The 7,191-nt window shown below is 42.0% G+C and overlaps 1 non-coding gene across 1 annotated transcript; it reads left to right on the plus strand.

The window, feature by feature from the left end:
* The first annotated feature begins 6,043 nt into the window (after window positions 1–6,043).
* Window positions 6,044–6,146, plus strand: LOC119934043. The gene has a single exon (XR_005452848.1). It is a non-coding gene; the product is annotated as a U6 spliceosomal RNA (small nuclear RNA).
* The last annotated feature ends 1,045 nt before the right edge of the window (window positions 6,147–7,191 follow it).

Raw genomic sequence — 7,191 nt, forward strand, 5'->3', positions numbered from 1 at the left:
TTAGAACCCTGGTCCTTCTGACTTCTAGACCTGTGCTTTATCCACTAGGCCATGCTGCTTCTGAAGAGAGAAAAAGATAATCAGGTTAGCCTCGTGCCCTGATCACTTGGGATTCATATTCTAAGAGAGAGAACAGGTATTTAATCCCCATTTTACAGGTAAGGCAACAAAGTGAGCCGTCATTGGGTAGGGACCGTCTCTATATGTTGCCAACTTGTACTTCCCAAGCACTTAGTACAGTGCTCTGCACATAGTAAGTGCTCAATAAATACAATTGAATGAATGAAAAGTTCAATCAATCAGTGGTATTTACTGAGCACTTACTATGTGCAAAGCACAGCACCAATCCCTTGGTCGAGTACAGTACAACATAATTTGGAGACTTGTTCCCTGTCCATACTGAGTTTACAATCTAGAAGGGGAAACAGACATTAATATAAATGAATAATTTATAATATATAATTAAAAACATGTACATAATTGCTGCGGGGTTGGGGGTGGAGTGAATATCAAATTCCCAAACATCACAGGTCTAAATGCATAGACAATGCAGAAGGGAGAGTGAGCCAGGGGAATGAGGGCTTAATTGGGGAAGGCTTCTTGGAAGAGATGAGATCTTAATAATTCTTTGAAGGTGGGGAGAATGTTAGTCTAGCATTTATGGGGGGGGGAGGGAGATCCAGGTTAGAGAGTATGTGGGAAAGGGGTCAGCAGCAAGCTAGATGAGATTAGGGAAAAATGAATAAACTGGCACTAGAGAAGCAAAGTATTCTGTCTGGGCTGGGTTTGGGTGAGAAAATGAGATTTCTTCTTTGGAATGTGTTAAATTTGAAGGTTCACTGGTGCATCCAAGTGGAGATGTCCTGAAAGCAGGAGGAAACATGAGACTGCAGAGGAGAGAGTTCAGGGCTGGAGATGCAGATTTAGGAATCATCCACACAGAAGTGCAGGTCCTTTCAGGTGGGTGAAAAGAATCACACTCTGCTAGGGGCATCTTTAGATCCCTGAGAGTACATAGGCAAATGCTGAGATGTAACAAGTGGCTGAACACAGCAAAGCACTCAATAAATACTATTGATTAATTGATTGATAGATTGACCCCAGTGGTAGGACAAGGGTAGAAAATGGAAGGTGGGACACATAAGGAATGCAGAGAATTCCTTGGGAATCAATCAATCAATCAAATTTATTGAGCACTTACTGTGTGCAGAGCACTGTACTAAGCGCTTGGGAAGTACAAGTTGGCAACATATAGAGACCATCCCTACCCAACAGTGGGCTCACAGTCTAGAAGGGGGAGACAGAGAACAAAACCAAACATATTAACAAAATAAAATAAATACAATAGGTAAGTACAAGTAAAATAAATAAATAGAATAATAAATATGTACAAACATATATACATATATACAGGTGCTGTGGGGAAGGGAAGGAGGTAAGACGGGGAGATGGAGAGGGGGACGAGGGGGAGAGGAAGGAGGGGGCTCAGTCTGGGAAGACCTCCTGGAGGAACTGAGCTCTCAGTAGGGCCTTGAAAGGAGGAAGAGAGCTAGCTTGGAGGATGGGCAGAGGGAGGGCATTCCAGGCCAGAGGGATGACATCGGCCGGGGGTCAACGGCGGGACAGGCGAGAACGAGGCACGGTGAGGAGATTAGCGGCAGAGGAGTGGAGGGTGTGGGCTGGGCTGTAGAAGGAGAGAAGGGAGGTGAGGTAGGAGGGAGTGAATGTATGGGGGGAACCACAAGGACAGGTACCAAATTCAATTGCTGAAAGGAATCATGAATATTTCCATCAGAGAGTCATCCTCTGTGCTTACTGACAGAATCGGATATACCCATTTTGCATTGTGCACAAATTTTCTGAGAAAGAGTGATTGTTCTGTCTTGAAATGCATCAAGCTACTTCCACTGCAAAGGAAATTCTCCCCACTGAACGAAAACTCCTCACAGTGGACTTCAAGGCTCTTTGCCAACTCTCCCAATCTTACCAATCTATTTCTTCCCCATCAGTTTTTCCCAGCTCAATCTCTCTGTTCCTCCCAGGCTGACCTTCTAGCTCTACTTCACTCTCAATTCTCCCAAATCCATCCATGTGCTCAGGCTGTTCTCCTGCCTGGAATTCCTTTCCTTTCCAAATCCTACTGACCATAGTTTTCTGCACATTCAAAACCCTTTCCTCTCCATTCAAACTCTTTGTTCCTCTCCATCCAAACTGCTACCATATTAATACAATCACTCATCCTATCCTGCCTGGATTACTGCAGCAGCCTCCTTGCTGTTCTCCCAGCCTTCTGTCTCTCCCCACTCCAATTCTTCACTCTGCTGCCCAGATCATTTTTCTACAAAAACGTTCAGGACATGTCACCCCACTCCTCAAAAACTTAGTGGTTGCCCTACCACCTCCATATCAAATAAAAACCTCTCACAATTGGCTTTAAAGCACTCTATCACCTTGCCCCTTCCTACCTCACCTCACCACTCACCTTCTATAACCCAGCCTGGACATTTAGCTCCTCTAGTGCTAACCTTCTCACTGTGCCTTGATCTTGTCTGTCTCACCGCCGACTCCAAGCCCATATCCTGCCTCTGGCCTGTAATGCCCTCCCTCCTCAAATTTGACAGACAATTATTCTCCCCACCCTCAAAGCCTTATTGAAGGCACATCTATTCCAAGAGGCCTTCCCTGACTAGGCCCTGCCTTTCCTCTTCTCCAACTCCCTTCTGAGTGGCCCTGACTTGCTTCTTTTTTTCTTCCCCCTCCCAGCCCCACAGCAGTTATGTACATATTTGTAATTTATTTATTTGTATTGATATCTGTCCTCCCCGTCTAGACCATAAGCTCCTTGTGGGCAGAAAATGTGTCAGTTTATTGTGTATTCATTCAATCGTATTTATTAAGTGCTTACTGTGTGCAGAGCACGGCACTAAGTGCTTGGAAAATACAATACAGCAATGAGGAGAGATGATCACTGCCCACAATGGGCTCATGGTCTATAGGGGGGGAGGCAGACATCAATAAAAGTAAACAGGTGTTAATATAAATAAATAGAATTATAGATATGTACATTTATACATAAATGCTGTGGGGCAAGGAGATGGGGGGAAGAGCAAAGGGAATGAGTCGTGGAAGGGAGGGGGAGCTGAGGAAAATCGGGGCTTAGTCCGGGAAGGCCTCTTGGAGGAGGTGCACCTTCAGTAGGGCTCTGAAGTGGGGAAGAGTGATTGTTTGGCAGATTGTAGGAAGGGGGGACATTCCAGGCCAGAGGTTGTATTGTACTTTCCCAAGTGCTTACTACAGGAAGTAAAGGGAAGCAGCATGGCTTAGTGGCAAGAGTGTGGGCTTAGGAGTCAGAGGTCATGGGTTCAAATCCCGCCTCTGCCGCTTATCAGCTGTGTGACTTTAGGGAATTCACTTAACTTCCCTGGGCCTCAGTTCCCTCATCTGTAAAATGAGGATGAAGACTGCGAGCCCCATGTGGGACAATCTGATTACCTTGTATCTACCCCAGCACTTAGAACAGTGCTTGGCATATAGTAAGTGCTTAACAAATACCGACATTATTACTATTATTATTATTATTACAGTGCTCTGCTCGCATTAAGCACTCAGTAAATGATTCAATGAATTGAACGAATGAATGAATAAAATCCCACTTCTGCCAAAAAACCTTCTCTGATTAAACTAAGCCTTTTATTTCCCCTGTCTGTCCTTCCTGCTGCACCAGCTAGGCACTTGGCTGTGTACCCCTAAGCACTTTGATACTCATCTCAGCTGTACAGCACTATTTAAAATATTATTGTGTTGTGTTGTTTCCCCTATCTGTAATCCTTTTCCAACATCTGTCTCCCCCTGCAAATTGTAAGCAACTTTTGGGCAGGGATAGCATCTACCTCCTCTGTTGTACTTTACTTTCCCAAGGGTCTAATACAATAGAGAAGCAACGTGGCATGGTAGCTACAGCACAGGCCTGGGAATCAGAAAGTCTTAGGTTCTAATTCTGTCTGCCACTTGTCTGCTGTGTGACCGTGGGCATGTCACTTCACTTCTCTGGGCCTCAGTTTCCTCATTTGTAAAATGGCGATTGAAACTGTGAGCCCCACATGGGTCAGGGACTGTGTTCAACTCTATTTTCTGGTTTCCACCCCAGTGCTTAGTAAAGTTCCTGGCACAAAGCGAGCGCTTAACAAATACCATCATTATTATTATTACTGTACACAAAGTAATCCCTCAATACCATTGATTGATTGATTGATTTCCCTGTGATCTGTCATATTAAACCCATCTATCAACTCCAATGCTTATGTATTTACTTAGATCCATCCTCAACCCTCTTGCATTTATGTTCATTGTACTGTACAATTGAGTATTTATTTTGAATACCCCTCTTAATATGTTTAAATCTATCTCATCCTTTAGAATGAAGGTCCTCTTAGGCAGGGAACATGTTTAGCATCAGAAAAAAGTTGGGCATAGGGAATGAGAGTCAATAAGGGAGGAACGTAAGATCATTGTGGGCAGGGAATGTGTTTATCAACTCTGTTATATTGTTCTATTGTACTCACCCAAGTGCTTAGTTCACTGCTCTGCACACAGTAAGTGCTCGATAAATAGGATTATATTGAAGAATTATTGCTGAGCATAGGAGAAGGCAGAGCAATAGCAGAGAAGGTTGAATATGAGGTGGATGAGATTGGCTGGATTTCTGCTTCTCAGTTACATGGAGAAGCTGAAACTCAATAGGCTGAGGGTTTTTTTTCTTTTTAATTGAAATGAGCATTGGCATATTGATTAACAACTTTTCCTGGGGTCTTCTGCTTGAGCTGCAGGTCCCCTTTCCATGCCCCTTTCATCTTCAGAAAAGGGAGTGATAAAGAACTGAAAACATGTTTGTTATTGCTCTTCATTCTCTTTTATCATTGTGAATTCTCTCCCACAAAGTCCGAGGAAGTCAAGGACACAATAAAAATACCTGCCTCCCCCTTAGTTACAGGGGTGTTGTGAGGATGAAATAAATTAAGAGATCTGCAATTACTTACAAAAAATAAAAGTGCTATTCAAGTTCAAAGTGTTAATTTTATTACTATTACTATAACTATAATAATAGTGATGATAATGATGGTATATGTGCCAACCACTGTTTTAAGCGCCGGGGTATATACAAGGTTATCAGGTTGTCTCATGTGGGGCTCACAGTCTTAATCCCCATTTCACAGATGAAGTAATTGAGACATAGAGAGTGAAGTGACTTGCCCAGAGTCACACAGCTGACAAGTGGTGGAGCTGGAATTAGAACCCACGACCTCTGACTTCCAAGCCTGGGCTCTTTCCACTAAGGTGTGCTGCTTATTGAATTTCCAGTTAAGCAGCATGGCTAGTTGGCACATTATTTTGAATGACAGAAGTGAACTGATTTCTTGGACACTAAAGTTTTTTTTTTCCATTCATAAAACTCTCTTCTGAGATAACATCTCGTACAAATAGCCTCCCTGAATTAATCTCTGGTTTCCCCACTTTACAGTCCCTGAGCACCATTTCATCCCTTCGTAGTCACTTACCATTCACTTCTCATAACACCCATATTTCTTAGGCATACATTTTATGTACTCTACTACTCCTACTACTGTAACATTTAACTTATTTAACCTTAAAATAGTAGGACCATTAGGGGTCTAGACATTAATTATGTGAAGCATATTTATTTGGGCTCAGAGAAAAACTGGGATTTCAGAGTAAAACATATTATGATACATAGCAGGGATAAGTAGTGTATAAAAAGGTCATTATCAAGAAGCAGGTTTCTCATGAAAACCAGAATATATGTATAATCAATTAGTCCTCTACTGACTCTTAAATTCATCGGAATTCTTTGTAAGCAGTAGAGTTTATGACTTCAGTTGCACAACTGGTTGGGTCAGAAAGTTTCCAAAATCCACTGGTGAAGACTGCCAATTTTCACTCCCCAATTATCAAAAAACATGAACTGTCATAGACTTAATTAGAATAAACTCCAGCTTAGCTCAGCTGAATTTCATGGTAAATATTGTTGCTTTGGCAGCATATGTTCTGAAATTGGAACAATACAGAGACTATTACCACAGCTCCTGAGCATGGATGACATACACATTTGTGAAGGATTCATTCATTCAATTGTATTTATTGAGCTCTTACTGTGTGCAGAATCAATCAATCAATCAATCAATCGTATTTATTGAGTGCTTACTGTGTGCAGAGCACTGTACTAAGCACTTGGGAAGTACAAGTTGGCAACATATAGAGACAGTCCCTACCCAACAGTGGGCTCACAGTCTAAAAGGGGGAGACAGAGAACAAAACCAAACATACTAACAAAATAAAATAAATAGAATAGATATGTACATGTAAAATAAATAAATAGAGTAATAATAAATAAATAGAGTAATAAATACATAAACAAATAGAGTGATAAATAGAGTAATAAATAGAGTAATAAATAAATAAATAAATAGAGTAATAAATAAATAGAGTAATAACACTGTACTAAAAGCTTGAGAAGTACAAATCGGCAACATTTAGAGACGTTCCCTACCCAACAATGAGCTCACAGTCTTCTGCAGCACAATTTTCTCCATCCAAAATACAACTGCACTGATCCAAGCAAATATCCTATCCTGCATTTACTGCATCAGCCTCCTCACTGACTTCCCTGCCTCCTGTCTCTCCCCACTCCAGTCCCTACTTCACTCTGCTGCCCAGATCATCTTTCTAAAAAAATAAAATCATTTCACATCTTCCCCTCTTCAGAACTTTCAGTGATTGCCCAACCACCTCCACATCAAACAGAAACTCCTTTCCATTGGCTTAAAGCATTCAAATCAGTTCTCCCCGTCCTACCGCCCCTAAATGATTTCTTACTATAAACCCATCTGTAAACTTTGGTTCCCCTAAGCCAACCTATTCCCTGTATCTCAATTTCATCTATCTTGCTACTGACCTCTACCTAAATCCTCCTTCTGGCCCAGAACTCCCTACCCCTCCCTATATGACAGGCCACCACTCTCCCCAACTTCAAAGCCTTATTAAAATCACATTTCTTCCAACAGTCCTTCTGTGACTAAGCCATTTTTCCCTCACTCCTTCTCTTTTCTGCATCATCTATGCATTTGCAGTGTGGCTCAGTGGAAAAAGCCTGGGCTTTGGAGTCAGAGGTCATGG

This window comes from Tachyglossus aculeatus, chromosome 1, assembly GCF_015852505.1.
Source record: "Tachyglossus aculeatus isolate mTacAcu1 chromosome 1, mTacAcu1.pri, whole genome shotgun sequence".
Classification (NCBI taxonomy): Eukaryota; Metazoa; Chordata; class Mammalia; order Monotremata; family Tachyglossidae; genus Tachyglossus; species Tachyglossus aculeatus.